General features: G+C 41.9%; 1 protein-coding gene across 4 annotated transcripts in view; it reads right to left on the reverse strand.

The window, feature by feature from the left end:
• LOC137398598 (uncharacterized) overlaps positions 1 to 15,461 on the reverse strand; it is a 253,513-nt gene that overhangs the window by 219,876 nt on the left and 18,176 nt on the right. The window contains exon 1 of one of the 4 annotated variants that reach the window (XR_010978975.1): positions 13,210 to 13,295. The exons of the other annotated variants lie outside the window; for them this stretch is intronic. The gene's annotated coding sequence lies outside the window, so the exon portion shown is untranslated. Of the gene's footprint in view, positions 1 to 13,209; positions 13,296 to 15,461 lie in introns of those variants that run through there. 4 annotated transcript variants of the gene reach the window in all.

Raw genomic sequence — 15,461 nt, forward strand, 5'->3', positions numbered from 1 at the left:
AGCTTCATTCTGAGTAAATTAGTTACCAACAAGTTAAAGAGCAGATAAAGTCTTCTAACAACTTAGCATCTCTGAAAAGTTTTTACAATTGTTTTCTTGGCTGCTGCAGAATGTCATAAAATTTTAATTGATATTGTGCAACGGTCTATCATGTGACTAGCTGTAAGCATAAGCTGTTGCTCATGTGATAAGCTGTGCAAGTGGGTGTCATGCATAGCAGATCACTCGGTGTTTTGAGACGAAGTTTGTTTATTATGAACCATACTGTTTGCATTGTTAGATCACTGTATAATTTAGCAGTTCTTTAACCCTTTCACTGCCATCCATGTACAAATTTAGGTATAAGCCTACTGCCAGCCATTCTATCAAAAATTGCCGATTTTGCTTCATGCTATGTATACATTTTTTTCAACTTAAATTCTATCTAGAAAATTTTTGTTATATACTTTATTTTGCCAATATGTAAGCAAACAGTGCTATGCAGAAAATTCAATGTATCTATACTTTGTACATTGCTAAAGCTATGTGAAGCTATGTGAAGCTATGTGAAGCTACAATCGCTACAAAGGTAAAACGATCCTCTAAATGTTCCTTACTGTTACAAAATTATTACTTTTACCACCATTAGAGTCGGTACTGCTACTTTAATTATTTGTGTAATTACTAAAATCTAAATCTGAGTGGGCTATAATGTCATAAACATAAGTAGTTCTTTGTTTTCTAACTCGGGAGGTACTTACAAAAGCCACAATAACACTAAACACTGTAGTTCGAACGCCAAAAATAAAAAACCGTACATTTTTGAGTTGGACTTTTGAGTTCTCAAACAAACATTTTAAGTTGCTCCGTGAATTTAAGCTAAATTTATAAAAAATTATTTGGACACCACTGTCGATACCATAAAAGTTCTAAAGATTGTTGGTTATGTTGTCAACAAATAATAAAACTAAGTTACTACGTCGACTAGTATTACTATTAGTTGAGCATAGATTTTGCGTAGATGCCCATACAGCGGTAAAAGGGTTAAACATTATATCTACCAATATGTAAAGCTAAAAATCTTTGGCACAAAAACCTTTTTTTATGTTTATGTTTAAATTTTAAAGTTGTATAATTATCAAAGATCGTAGCATTTTTGCCAAAAATAGAGATCTAAAATTTTCTCAATAATTTTTGTTGTAAAAATTATCTAATTCAAAAGTAGATAAAGCGCTGTACCTACTGTCACAGTTATCTCTAAAGAAGATTATTCTAATTTTTTGCCATACGTCATAAGATGTCAATTAACATTGTGCAACAGTCTATCATGTGACTAGCTGTGAGCATAAGCGGTTGCTCATGTGACAAGTTGTACAAGTGAGTGTCATGCAGAGCAGATCACCTGCATCTTTGGCTATCAGTATCATGAGCTTCTGTGTAAAAGAAGCTGATAGTTACTCAACTGTATCACTATCAGTCTACACTATAAGCCAACTCTGCAAATATCAACATAATTCTGGGTAAATTAGTCAGAAATTTGACAAAAATAGTTTAGTCTTTTTCAAACACGCTTCTACTCATGTGTATTTTACTAACAAGTTACAATTTATTATTTTATCAGCATTCTATTGTTTCCAATAAAAATAATTATGTATAAAAAAAGTAATTGAAAGCAAAAAACTAAATCCATTGACAGTTTTTTGAAATTTTTATCCTTTAGTCAATCTATCTAATAAGTATAAACCAACAGGTTTGTTTATTTGTGTATTTTATCGAAAAAAATTTAGTTAATTTTTAGAAAAATAGTACAATAGACCTAATAAAATGCAGTTGAGATTTTGCATATCCAATAATTTGTCAATAAGATAAATGTACATATAAAACACGCTTACCAATTAGCCTATTTTCTTGTGAAATTGTAGTGGGGTTTGTTCACATAGTGGTCTTTCATTTGACTAAAATGAAAAGCTACATACAATATGGCATGATATGGTGCACTAAGAACTACAATTGTCTTGAGTCAGTGGATAATTTATAGAAAATTATAGTTAGCTAAATAGTGTGTTATTTACTGTACATTTAATAGTTAATTTTCATTTTAATGCCGTTTCCGCAAATCAATGAGTAGTATATTCAAGACATCTCACCTTGTTATAATAACCATGTGTTTCATGAAATTAAAAGTGCCAGCAACAACACAGTTTGTCATGTGAGAAGTCGTTAAACTATATCATAAATTGCTGTTTATATGGGAACTGCACTCCAAAGATATAGATATATAGATATATATAGAGAAGAACTCTTAGTCTCAGTATTGTACACTACAAGAGTTTAGATCAAGTTGTACCTTTACTAACTGGTTATTTCTATTTTACCTGAAAATGCTTACTAAATATCTTACTCTACTGGTATACGTACTGGTGACTCTGAATGCTGCACCAACAACCTCTGATAGAAAATGTGTACCAGAACAATCAGAGTTCATCATAGATGGAACAATAGCTGAAATATACCAGGGAACACCGGTAGAATTTGTACTCAAAGAGAAATTCTCAGCTGATTACGTAAATAGAATGGAGGCAATTGTTGAGACAGTCTTTGAAGTAGAGTCTGGAGGCTTTTTGGCAAACTACACACAGCTGAGAATGAAGGTAAGCAACAAGAATTTGTTCTTTACTTATTTTACATAATGTTTGAATGTAAAATAACTTCTTTGTGCTACAAATATTGCTGAGAAAATATACAAATATTGCTAAGCGCTACAAATATTGCTAAGTGTTTTTGTCAACAGTTTGTACAAACAATTGAAAATTTTCAAAACATTTGAAAGCTTTGTGATTGGTCAAACATTGTTTTATAATTAAAAATCAACAAATTTTTTTGAAAAAAATCTTAGCAGTACAATGCTGTTATACAAATGGCTGTGGTTTCAGATTTTTTTCTAAATAAAATTATTTATTATTTCCAGCTATTATTATTTATTGTTTCCAGTCACCAGGTTCTGTACAGATAATCGTAAGTACATTGTAAATACTCATAATTATATCAGGTAGCTATACTTTTTTCTGCTAGTAGCATGTTTAGATCCTTTTTATCCATTCATGTTTCTGAAACTTTTATATCACCTGCTTATCAGTATCAAATTAAAATAAATGCTTTCTGTATATTCTTACAGCTGGACTCGAGTATATTGATTCATGGACTATGGGTACACAGATGACTGACACCTACGTCTATGATGAACCATCAGCTAACAGGAAACTTATTATAACCATGTTTAGAGACAGTTTTACTCAGGCAGCTGCTGTCATTGATCAGACCTTCCAAGGAGGTGAGTTGTACTTGTTAAAATATATTTTAAACTCCTTTGAAGTACTAAATTTTTTGGCTTTTATGTTTTGAAATATATTACGGATTTCTATTCATAGTTTCTGAATTGGTGAATGTTTCTACTATTTCGAGTCTTTTTCATACACTCACCACTATTATGATTATTACCACAACTTGTGTACTTATACCGGTCTTTCGTATTTCAGCGCGTCAGCAAGTTTCAGTGTTGTATGGAAACCAGACCATGGGAATTCAAGACCCAACAGTATTCAGCATTCCTTCTTTCTGCACATGAGAGCCCTTTATGTAATGTTGCCAGACTACTCTAAAATTACTTATTTAATATATTGATCTCTTATTCTGATGGAACTTTGTTACTATTTGCCTTGTTTTGTGTTCACAAATATTTGTCTCGTTGCCGCTTTGGCAAAAAAGAAAATTGTTTTTGTCTTTGAAGCTGGTTGTACTTAAACCTTTAATTATTAATATGCAGTTTAACCACTATTACTTATAATAAATCATTTTGTGGTTATTGATCTAAGTGTTGTTGTTACCATTGTCTGGTTTTACAGTTTATGGATATTTCTGTTTTCAAATGCAAGTTACCTTAAAAATGAAAGTCGCATGTTGTCTTTTTAGTCAGTTGTACTATTATACAATAAAAGTTCAGCTAACATATTGTTTCCAAATACTAGCTGTTCATATTGAAAACTGTTGAAGAATCAACCATCAACAATGTGTAATTCGTAGCAATTTGGTTTGCGGGCAAAGTCTGTTAGTAATTTCGGAGTTTCAACTACTGCCACAAGTATACTCTTTTCTCTGTCATTGCAGTAATAAATTATAATAAACCATTGTATCCTACCCCAATAACTGCATGTATAAATATTTGTGAAATGTGTGTCACTTAAATACAGTTTTATTTACGTGACAAAATAAAAAACTGCTTACATTCGTTCATCCTAAAACCACCTGCTCCAAAAGGATACAGACCTATTGTTCAACACAAATGTTCAAAATCTTGTTCTTTTACACAAACTGCAATCAATGTAAATAGTTATATAATTTTTATCAATATTCAAGGACAAATACAATAGCTGATGATCTAGCATGTTTTGCTAAAGAAAACTGCTCATAAAATTATATGCATCAGGGTGTATCTTAGCATCAACCTTGAAATGAATTGCTCGGAGACATGAACTTCACATCATCTATGTGTGGCAGATGGCGTCCCCTTACATTTAGCCTAGCTAAAGCCATGCCAAAGCCAAGCCATAGCCGTGCCGAGTCAAGACCGTGCCGGATCCAGTCAAGTAGAATGGAGGCGGAGCTTACTAACTATATAAGCTCGAACATTTGTGTAGAAGAGCAGAGCTGTTCTGGGCCTGTTCATTGCCTGTTACTTGATCATTATTGTACAACTTATGAACTAAGCAAAATTATATGTATAAACTCATGCACCGAATCTTGTACTAGTGGAGGAAAAGTGAAGGTCGCATAAAACCTTTACACTGGTGGCAACAGTGGGATCGCTGACGATCCCAAAAACTCCACCACAAGACTCACATCAGGATCACTGGACACTGAGAGGATTACTAAACTCTGGGTGAACTGGGCTGCCTTAAAAACGGCGGCACTGTTCTTACTGGAAGAACTTCCTGTCAACAGGAAGAAACCCAGAGAGAGCTGTGGAAAGCCCTGTGGTATCGGACCCAGTAGATGCACTACTCCGGGACCAGAAACTTACTAAAGGCTCCGACAGGACTTGCCTGAGGAGACAGTGAGCTCCTACTGGAAAAACTTCCTACAGGAAAAAAACTGGAAAGGAGCCGACAGCCACGGACACAGTAGAGGCACTGCTCTCGGAAGAGAGCAGAAACCTACTGACCAGACATGGCTAATAGGAGAGCAAGAAGTGCTAACCCAGGACCCGACCTACTAGTCGAGGCACTAGAATGGGTACTACTGATGCCAAGAGCTCAGGAACCAGCACCACATTTTAGAACTCTCCAGTACACTGGAAAGGGAGATGTGGAGTACTTCATTGTTCGCTTCACGGAGGTAGCCGACGCCAACCACTGGACAGAAGGAGCAACCCTATTTCACCTCCGGGAAGCACTGAGAAAACAGGCTGAGGACTGCAGATGGGCCGAGGACCAGGAGGCCATTTTCAATGCCCTCCGGCAAGATTCGGGCTCTCCGCCAGGCAGGCGCTAAGCCAGCTCAACGCCCTTAGGTGAGAGAAAAGGATGACACTTCAGGAGCATGCTATGGAGGTCGAGAGGTTGGTACGCATTGTGTACGGGAACCGGCCAAATCGACACCAAAATAGTATGGTTATGGAGACCTTCTGCAGCTCACTAAGGGACCCTGCCTTGCAGTGACATCTGTTGGCCGTACATACACCCACGCTGGCTGACGCTGTACTGGCCGGTAACGACTATCTCCAGCTCCAAGGGGGCGAGCGTAAATCTACCGGATTTTCAGTATGAACCCTGGGGGAAGGAACCTCCGACCAGGTGAACTCGACCAAGACCGATGTTATAGGACGACTAGCCCGGCTGGTCCAAACTCTCAGAGACAAGGTGGAACGGCTCCAGAAGCGGGTTCGCACTCCAACTGAGAGGAGAAGCTAGCCAGCTACCCTTTGTTGAGGATGTGGGCCACCGGGGCACGTACGGAAAAATTGCCCTCGCTACGCCAAACCGGCTTCAGAAAACGAAAAGTGGCCACAGCAGTAGCTCCGACTACTGGCTGTACCAAGGCCAAACAACTCCAGAAACACAATAGACACGTTTCTTTTAGACACAGGATGCATCACAAACCTGATCAATAAGCAGATCTTTGACCGATTGCCAGGAGCTGTACGGACCAACTCGATGAGACTGACAGCCATGGACTATTGGCTGACAGAACACGTCTCCCCTTCTATGGGATAATCCGTCTGGCCATCAGACTGAGGGATGTAAAAACAGAGGAAGTCTTTGTGGTTAGCCGTCTGAGTGAGGATGCCATACTCGGAATGCCATTTTTCATGGCCCTTCAGCGCTCTCTCGGTGGTCCGAGTGGATGACAGAGGGTTAGTCTGCACGGATCGACATGGGCAGCTGCTACAGAGTGAGGTACAGGTGATAAAGGGGGTAGTGGTTCTCAACCGGACAGAGATGGCAATACACTGTCGCATCACCACGCGAAATTACTGCCCTATGGGACTGATCGAAGGATTTCCCGACGGACCTCCGATAGCAAGAAGCTTGAATCAGCCGGGACCCAGGGACAGGTCATCACCCGCTGCATGAATGCCTTGGAGTGGCCATTGACTTTCTGGTCCGGAGCCACTATCGGCACTTACACGGGAGTGGAGACCCCACAGGTCGAAGAGGACGATCCCTTACTGTGTGACGCCGTTCCGACTTCAATCAATGGAGTGCAGGCTCACCTTGAGGAACTGTTCCAAGTGGTCCAGCCGAACTGTGAGGAGACAGGTCAGACGGCGAGGTTGGCTTCCTTGCTGAGTTTATATGCCACCATGTTCAGTACAGGTGACGACGACGTAGGAAGGATCACCGAGGTGGAACATTCCATTCCACTTAAGGAGGGCACCCGGCCAATCTGGCAACCCCCCCCCCCCCACAGACTCGGACTGGAGAAGGAGGCCAAGGCTGAAAGACAGGTCCAGGATCTGCTCAAGCGGGGTCTGATCGAGCCGGCCGGAGGAGCCTGGAGCTCCCCCGTGGTGTTGGTCCGGAAGAAGGATGAGAAGTGGCACTTTTGCATCGACTACCGGCATCTAAACGCCGTCACCGAGCAGGATGCCTACCCTCTACCCAGGATCGACGACAGCCTGGATGCCCTGTCCAGCAGCCGCTATTTCAGCACACTTGACCTGGTGAGCAGCTACTGGCAGGTACCCCTGGATGCAGAGGCGCAGGAGAAGTGGGCTTTCTTAACACGGTTCGGATTATGGAAATCGGAAGTGTTGCCTTTCGGACTGACATCCGCCCCACCACCTTCCGAAGACTCATGGTACGTGTGCTACACGGCCTCCACTGGAGAACGCTGCTACTATATCTGGATGATATTATAGTCATCGCCCCGAACTTCGATACGCATCTACATCGGCTGGAGGAGGTCTTCCAGAGACTCCACAAGGCCGGACTGAAGTTAAAGCCGTCCAAGTGTAAACTATTGCAACCCCAGATCTGCTACCTGGGCCACATAGTAAGCCAGGACGGAGTCTCTACAGACCCCGACAAGGTGAAAACAGTCACGGAATGGCGGAGCCCATGCGGAGTAAAAGAACTCCAAGGATTTCTCGGGATGGTCGGCTACTACCGACAATACATCTCGGAGTTCGCCACTATGGCGCATTCTTTGCACCGACTGACTGCAAAGGGAGAGCCCTGGAGATGGACGGAAGGGGAACCAATCGCCTTCAACGCGCTGACGGATAGTATCAGCACTGCCCCAATCTTGGGCTACCCGAATCCCTGGAGGCAGTACATCCTGGACACAGACACCAGCACATGTGGAGTGGGGGCCGTGCTGTCCCAAGAACAGGAGGGCTGCGAGAGAGGCATTGCCTACTACAGCAAGACCCTCACTCTCTCAGAACGCAATTACTGCGTCACTCGACGGGAGCTGCTTGCGGTGGTAAAGGCAGTGAAGCACTTTCAGCTGTATTTGTATGGCCAGGAGTTTCTCCTACGGACAGACCACGCTTCACTCCGGTGGCTATGCAGGAGGAGGGAACTCTCGAACCACCTAGCCTGGTGGCTAGAGATCTCGGCTGAGTTTCGCTACATCCTGGAGCATCGGTCAGGGACTCACCACGAGAACGCAGACGGGTTGAGCAGGCAAACTTGCGAGGTCTGCCAGCAATGCGTGAGCATTGAGCAGAGGGGCGGGGGCCCCTCACGGAAAGAGTTGGCAAGGGAACAAGGGCCGTTAGCTGCGTGGGTACCGACCAGTTGCCTGGATGGGACTCTCGCTCTCGACAGGGCAGGATCGACCCTGGGCAACGTCGCATACCCTGGAGGGCGACCGGCAACTTGCACGGGACTCCCGCCCCAACAGTGGCGGGCTTGAACCTGGGTGCTGGAGGTTCCTCCGAGGGGCTACCAGCCACACCAGGAATAACAGGACCAAAGGGCGAGCTGGAAAAGACACAGGCCACTGGACAAGGACCCATGGCCATCATGTATCGTGCCATCACCACAGGGGAAGAGGTGCCAGCGGAACACTTGGAAGTCGGGAGCAGAGAGCTGGATATCCTGTATCACATTCGAGGCTCTCTGCGCATATGACAGGACGGCGTGCTGGAAGCACACCTTGCCCGCAGGGCCACGTCAGATGGTGCACCATTTGCCCCCGACTATGCGGGAGACCACGGTGTGGCAAACACACACCCTGGCTCACTCTGGAGTGGGAAGAACAATATGCCGCCTCCAGCTGAATTGGTACTGGCCCGGACCGACGGCCACAGTCAGACGGCTCATCAAGAGTTGTGAGGTGTGCCAGGCCGCAAAGCATGGAGGGACAAAGGCGGCCGGAGAGAAAAGAAAGCTATACACTGAACGACCCTAGCAAAAATTTGCCGTGAAACTGGTGGGGCCATTTCCGGTCACGCCTAGGGGGAACAAGTGGGTGCTGGTTCTCAACGACCACTTCACCCGATGGCAGGACGCACTGGTACTACCTGACGCCATGGCCCCGGTGGTCGCAAACGCACTGGATGAGTGAGTCTTCTGCTACTTGGGTTACCCGTGTAGATCCACATGGACCAGGGGGTGCAGTTTGAGAGCCAACTGATGGCCGAACTGTGCCAACTCCGAAACGTGGAGAAAACCCATACGACTCCTTATCACCCACAGGCCAACGGAATCGTTGAACGGAACAATCGGGGACTCGGAGACTCTTTGAGGGCACTACTTCTGGCTCGGGGACAGGATGAGGGGGACCTGCTGCTTTTCCAGCTGATGAGGGCATACCGAGGCAGCCCCCTCTACCGCAACCGGAGAGACAGCCAACATGTTTATGATGGAACGGGAGCTGAGGTTGCCGGACCAGCTGGAAAGCCAGCCACCACCGACCGAGTTTTTGCCTGCCAACGAGCATGCCCTTAAGGTGCAGCAGAGACTGCAGACGGTGCATGAGGTGCTACGACAAAGTCAAATGGAGGTGAGACAGGAGGACCGGAAGGAGCCATCGCTGTACGCCCCAGGCGACTGGGTATGGCTCACGAATAAACGCCGAATACGGGGAGAAAATCCCAAGCTGCAGGTGAAGTTCATGGGACCATACCAGGTTCTGAAGGCTTGGGGGAACCACACATACTGGTGGAATGACAGTGCCAGTCTTCCATTCAGAGCAAAGGAAGGCTGAAACCTTATTATGCCTGCCCAGAGAGGTTGTGGCAATCCCCGGCCATCTTTGAGTTAAAGAGGGGTCCTAACATGAAAGGAGCTTGACTCAGGAGACCAGAGAGGAGAAAGGAGGAAGTCAGAACAGACCCTGTACCTAGAATGCCACCCCCCAGCTGGGAAAAGTTGCTACTAGAAACTGTGGAAAAACGAGGCCAGGAGGTAACTCTGGGAGAAAATCCGACCGGAGGAAGAAGAAAGCCAAAGACGCCCTCCGAGCTCCGAGGAAATCCATCCGGCCATACGGGAACAAGTTATGGGAGAACTTGAAGCAAACCTGGTGGAGACCGAAGGGACCACAACACCATATCCCATCAACCCCGCAATCCAATCAACTCCGGTCCGGCACATTCCGAGGCCAGCCCGGACAACTAGGAAGCCGGAACGGTTCGGAGATGGTGTATGTTATTCTATGGAATTGCCGGAAAACGATCCAGAGGTCGCGTGGGAAAATTGTAAAACGGTTCTCACGGACGCAACCAAGGCTTTCCTTTTAAAGCACTCGTTTTCTCTGGACCACATCAAAGCGCTGGAAAAGATGGATAGCGAAGGCAACACATCACTATAGGACTTACTGACTTCGGTCACAATTAGCTTGAAAGAAGCTGGAGAAGGAATGAAGAGGCCAATACCGGCAAACGTGGTGGCCTACAAGGGAGACAACACGGAGCTGGATATGACACGACATCCGGACTCTTCCGTCTTAGAAATTACCGAAGAAGGAGCAGAGGCGTTGTTAGATGCAACCCTAACCGAGGAGAGTGTGGAGGATCTACTCAATGAGGCCATGCCAGAAAAGGTGGAAGAGGAGTGCCGGGTGGCTCCTGTGTGCACTAAGAGGAGACGAGTCAGCTTCCCCTCACCGGAGTTGTCCTCTTCTCCGCCGGCTGTTACCGTTAGAGAAAGCATGCCTGTAAGAGAACCGGAACCAGAGGAAACCAGGACGCGGAACAAGACGATAGTAAGGACTATCAAATACCTATCTTCGTGGACGTCTCACGAGCAGAAGAACAGGTGAAAGACTGGAGTTGCCGGATCTGCCAGTTTACAACCAGCACCCGGCGGATCCGCTTTCATGTCCTACAACACTACGCCCTGGTTGTGTGCCTCTGTGACTGGCAGCACATGTCGAGAGACCAAATGCTATTACACCACGCTACTCACCAACAGGGAGGAGTGGAGCCGGTAGTGTATATGGTCGACCAGGACTCCTGGGAGCAGTTCTGCCAGGAGAACAGGTGAGGATCTCTGACGATGGCTGCCTGCACTCTCACTACTAGAGAAAGGAGGTGCCATAGCCCGTGAAGAGGAGTCCAGCAGGCCAGGACTCAGCTGTGCTTCCCAGCCTGGGTCCGGCCGGCCTCGACCAGGAGGAGCCGGATGGCCTTGGATCCCACCGGGTCACGCACGCTGGCCGAGATAGTGGGACGAACTCTAGCTAGCCAGACCCTCCTGCAGACCCAGCGCAGCCGGGCCCGGCTGTTAGCACAAGACGCCCAGGAATGGATTAGGGCTGCCGAGACCATGCAGACCGTCTTACGGCAGGAACACATGGAGGGCCGGGAGCACCAGCTACTGCTGGAGTAGGTGCAGCGCTTCTGCGACGGAGGCCGCCAGCATAAGGCTCTGGCCCAACTGGTGCTCCCTCAGGATATAAATTGGAGACCTTAGTCGCCAATGGGAGGAGTGTGTGGCGGATGGCGTCGCCTTACGTTTAGCCAAAGTCAAGCCAAAGCCAAGCCAGAGCTGTGCCGAGTCAAGACCGAGCCGAGTCATGCCGGGACCAGCCAAGTAGAACGGAGGCGGAGCTTACTAGCTGTATAAGCTCAAACATTTGTGTAGAAGAGCAGAGCTGTTCTGGGCCTGTTCATTGCCTGTTACTTGATCATTATTGTACAACTTATGAACTAAGCATAAATATATGTATAAACTCATGCACCGAGTCTTGTACTAGTGGAGGAAAAATTAAGGTCGCATAAAACCTTTACATATGTTTACATAGAGGCTCATCACAGAGATATTCAATTTTTTGCACGTAACGCTTTACATTTATGGTAATACCTTGCACAGCTAATTACATATACAACTTACATGCTGAATTGTGACAGAATCTCACATTGAGATCTTGTGACAGCATCTCTTAGAGAAAAAATATTCTGACACCATAAAATATTTGAGTGTAAAAAGAGTTCCTACTACAAGTTTTGAATACAATTTATTTGGTATTTGTGATCTTAACATTTGATAAAAGAATCAACTCTGGCAATGCTCATTTGAGTTCCAAATGTAGTTACATTCAGAGTCCTGGTAGTGGATTGAGCTTAAAGCAAACTATTTTATTGGTCTTGTACAACTACATATTAGCCATGGTTATGCAAATGCTAGTCTGAGTAGTTATACAGATTTTATAAAATGCTTGACGTGTTGTAGGAATGATTTATTATTTTAGTCACGAAAAACTCAACTAAAAATTACCAAAATGTAGCAGTGTTTATGAAAAATAAAAATTATTCCTTACAAAAAATCTCATAAACTGCTCACACCACCTTAGTATCAATGTACTGCTAGCAAACATGGCCATTCATATATTATTAATTTGTGTCGCATATATATTGTTATATTGACCATTTCTTTAGATACTACAAGAAATATGCTGATTGATATAGCATCTAGATTGACGAGTTTTCTAGTTATTATAGCAGGTTTATTATTACATTTAACACTGCTACCGTTACCATATCATCTCTATTGTTATATTTACCGCTATGTAGTTAGAACAGAATCTATGATACTAAAGCCTACTCATACACCAAAGTACTTACATGCTAGTATTTAAATTATTTATTAAAATTGGGTCAACTCGGACTAGTTAAATATTATTGATTAGATAGATGGGGGATCTTAAACGTGATAACATGGATAGCAGAGTTAAAGTGGTAACCTATTATCTCATGGTAGTCATTATATACTGTTTTCTGACTACTCAAAGATGTAATTTTGTATCTTTATTTTGAATAAATTAATTTATTAGCAAAAAGATTACATAATCACAAGAAAACATAGCAGAGGCAATAGACAACAATAGACAACAATAGACAACACTTCCATCAACTCTCATCACATGATTAAATAGAAACAAAGTGATTTGTAATGATTAACACTACATCTTTATTACGTTGATAAAAGTTTCTTATTTGCAAAAAGAAGGAATGTTAAAGATTGTTGGGTCTTTGATTCCCAAGGTCTGGTTTCCGTACAGCACTGAAACTTGCTGAGGCACTAAAATATAAATGAAGACATATGTTTTCTTTAACTTCCTCTAAAAAGACAATCTACTGCAAATTGAAAAAGACTATTAATAAAATAATAACAAACTTAATAAGATGGTAAAGTTTGTATAAATATCAAACAATAATTAGATGCATCAGAGTTTACAGAAATTTAAATCTAATAAGAACTTCTAACAAGTACAACTCACCTCCTTGGAAGGTCTGATCAACGACAGCAGCTACTTGAGTAAAACTGTCTCTAAACATGGTTATAATGAGTTTCCTGTTAACTGTAGGTTCATCATAGAAGTAGGTGTCTGTCATCTGTGTACCCATACCCCATGAGTCTATATACTTGAGTGCAGCTGTAAGAATATACAGACTACTAAATATTCTGACTTATAAGTTCATAAGAACTAACTTACTATAGCTTGTCATCTGTTATTTGTATTCTCATTCTTTTTAAACTCTTTTTATGTTTTAAAAACTGAATCGCATATCTAAACTATAAGAGATATGGAAGAGAAGAGCGGAAGGGATATGAGGTGTGTAAGATTTGTGTTTCCTTACATTTATTTTGGTAAAATAAAGTATCAAGCGGTTGAATCTACACAGGGACCCATACAAAAGACAAAATATGTTTAAATCTTTTCTCATTTAAATACTTAATAACAAATATCTAAAATATCTGTTATTTTTATTTATTTATTTATTTTTTTTTATTTATTTGTATTCTCATTCTTTAAAACTCTTTTTATGTTTCAAAATGATTTTATGAATAATATTTTATTTTATATTTTTTTAGCACATATATTGTTTTTATCTATCCAAGAATGACGTTCTTAATAAAACATATTGTGAAGTGTGAACACTTTTTTGCAAAGGTTCTTTTAAAATTGAGTTACGTGTATATGGTTTTAATAAGCTCTTTAAACTTAGTTGCAACAAAAGATTTGGCTTTTTTCTATAATTTAAAGTTTCAGACACTTAGAGGCATATAACTTTTTAAAAGTTTTACATGTTAAAAAGTGACAAAAATGAGTCTACTCAAACTATTAACGGAGAACGGCAAAGAAGGATGGGACATTAAAATAAGCTCTTTGATAAAAGGTAATTGTGTAACTTACGAGTACCTGTACAGAGCCTCGTGACTGGAAATCCATTTCCTTTAGTACACACTTTGTTAGCGTGGTCTATCAGATAGGTAGCATTCTGCAAATAGAAGTTTAAGAATAAAGGTCATTGATAGCTCTGATTGTTAGCTTTGAATATGTGCGAAAAGTTATTTTTGAAAAGTATTTAAAATATATCTCTAAATACAAAACTAGACAAAAGTAAGACAATGTTCTTAAAAAGAATATAGCATTAGCAAAGTTATAAAACCTGGTTGTTAATACCTACTTAAAGCTGTTATTCGTGACAGGTTTATTGTACAGAAGTTGAAGTAACAGGTTCATTGTACAGAAGTGGAAGTAACAGGTTTATTGCACAGAAGTGGAAGTAACAGGTTTATTGTACAGCAGTGGAAGTAACAGATTTATTGTACAGAAGTGGAAGTAACAGGTTTATTGTACAGAAGTGGAAGTAACAGGTTTATTGTAAAGCAGTGGAAGTAACAGGTTTATTGTACAGAAGTGGAAGTAACAAATTTAAACTAAAGTTATGAGCTAGGTTGTATAAAATCAGTTTTTGTATAGCAAGTAAAGAATACAATGTAAAGTCTTTCAGAATAAAATATACCAAATATTTGGGTGAATGGTTTAAATAATCAGCAAGAGGTGTGTAAGATTTGTGTCTCTTTATATTTATTTTAGTAGAAAAATTTATCAAGCAGTTGAATCTACACAGGGGCCCATACAAAGGACAAAATATGTTTAACTCTTTTTTCATTTAAATACTTAGTAATAAAAGTTTAAAATTAGTCAGTTATATTATATCATGTAGTAGTAAATTTAAGCCTAGTGGTTAGAGGGATGAAAACATATTTACTGGCTGAATGCCAAGTTAAAATACTTTAAAGTAAAACTTGAACGTTCATTTTTTCTACACATTTATACAATAATACGACATCTATATGCATAATATTATGTGTATGTGTTGAATATGTTTCGGCCACTAACCTTCATTCTCAGTTGTGTGTAGCTTGCTAGGAAACTTCCAGACTCTCTATCAAAGACTGTCTCTACAATTGCCTCCATTCCATTTCTGTAATCAGCTGAAAATTTACCCTTGAGTACAAACTCTACTGGTTTACCCTGGTATACTTCAGCTATTCTCCCAACTATGATGAACTCTGATTGTTCTGGTACACATTTTCTATCAGAGGTTGTTGGCGCAGCATTCAGAGTCACCAGTACAGATACAAGTAGAGTAAGATATTTAGTAAACATTTTCAGCTCAAATTGAAACTATACTGAGTGAAATAATTGCTTTTTGATGCTGTTGAAGCGTATGCAGCTGG

The sequence above is a fragment of the Watersipora subatra genome, chromosome 6, assembly GCF_963576615.1.
Source record: "Watersipora subatra chromosome 6, tzWatSuba1.1, whole genome shotgun sequence".
NCBI lineage: Eukaryota > Metazoa > Bryozoa > Gymnolaemata > Cheilostomatida > Watersiporidae > Watersipora > Watersipora subatra.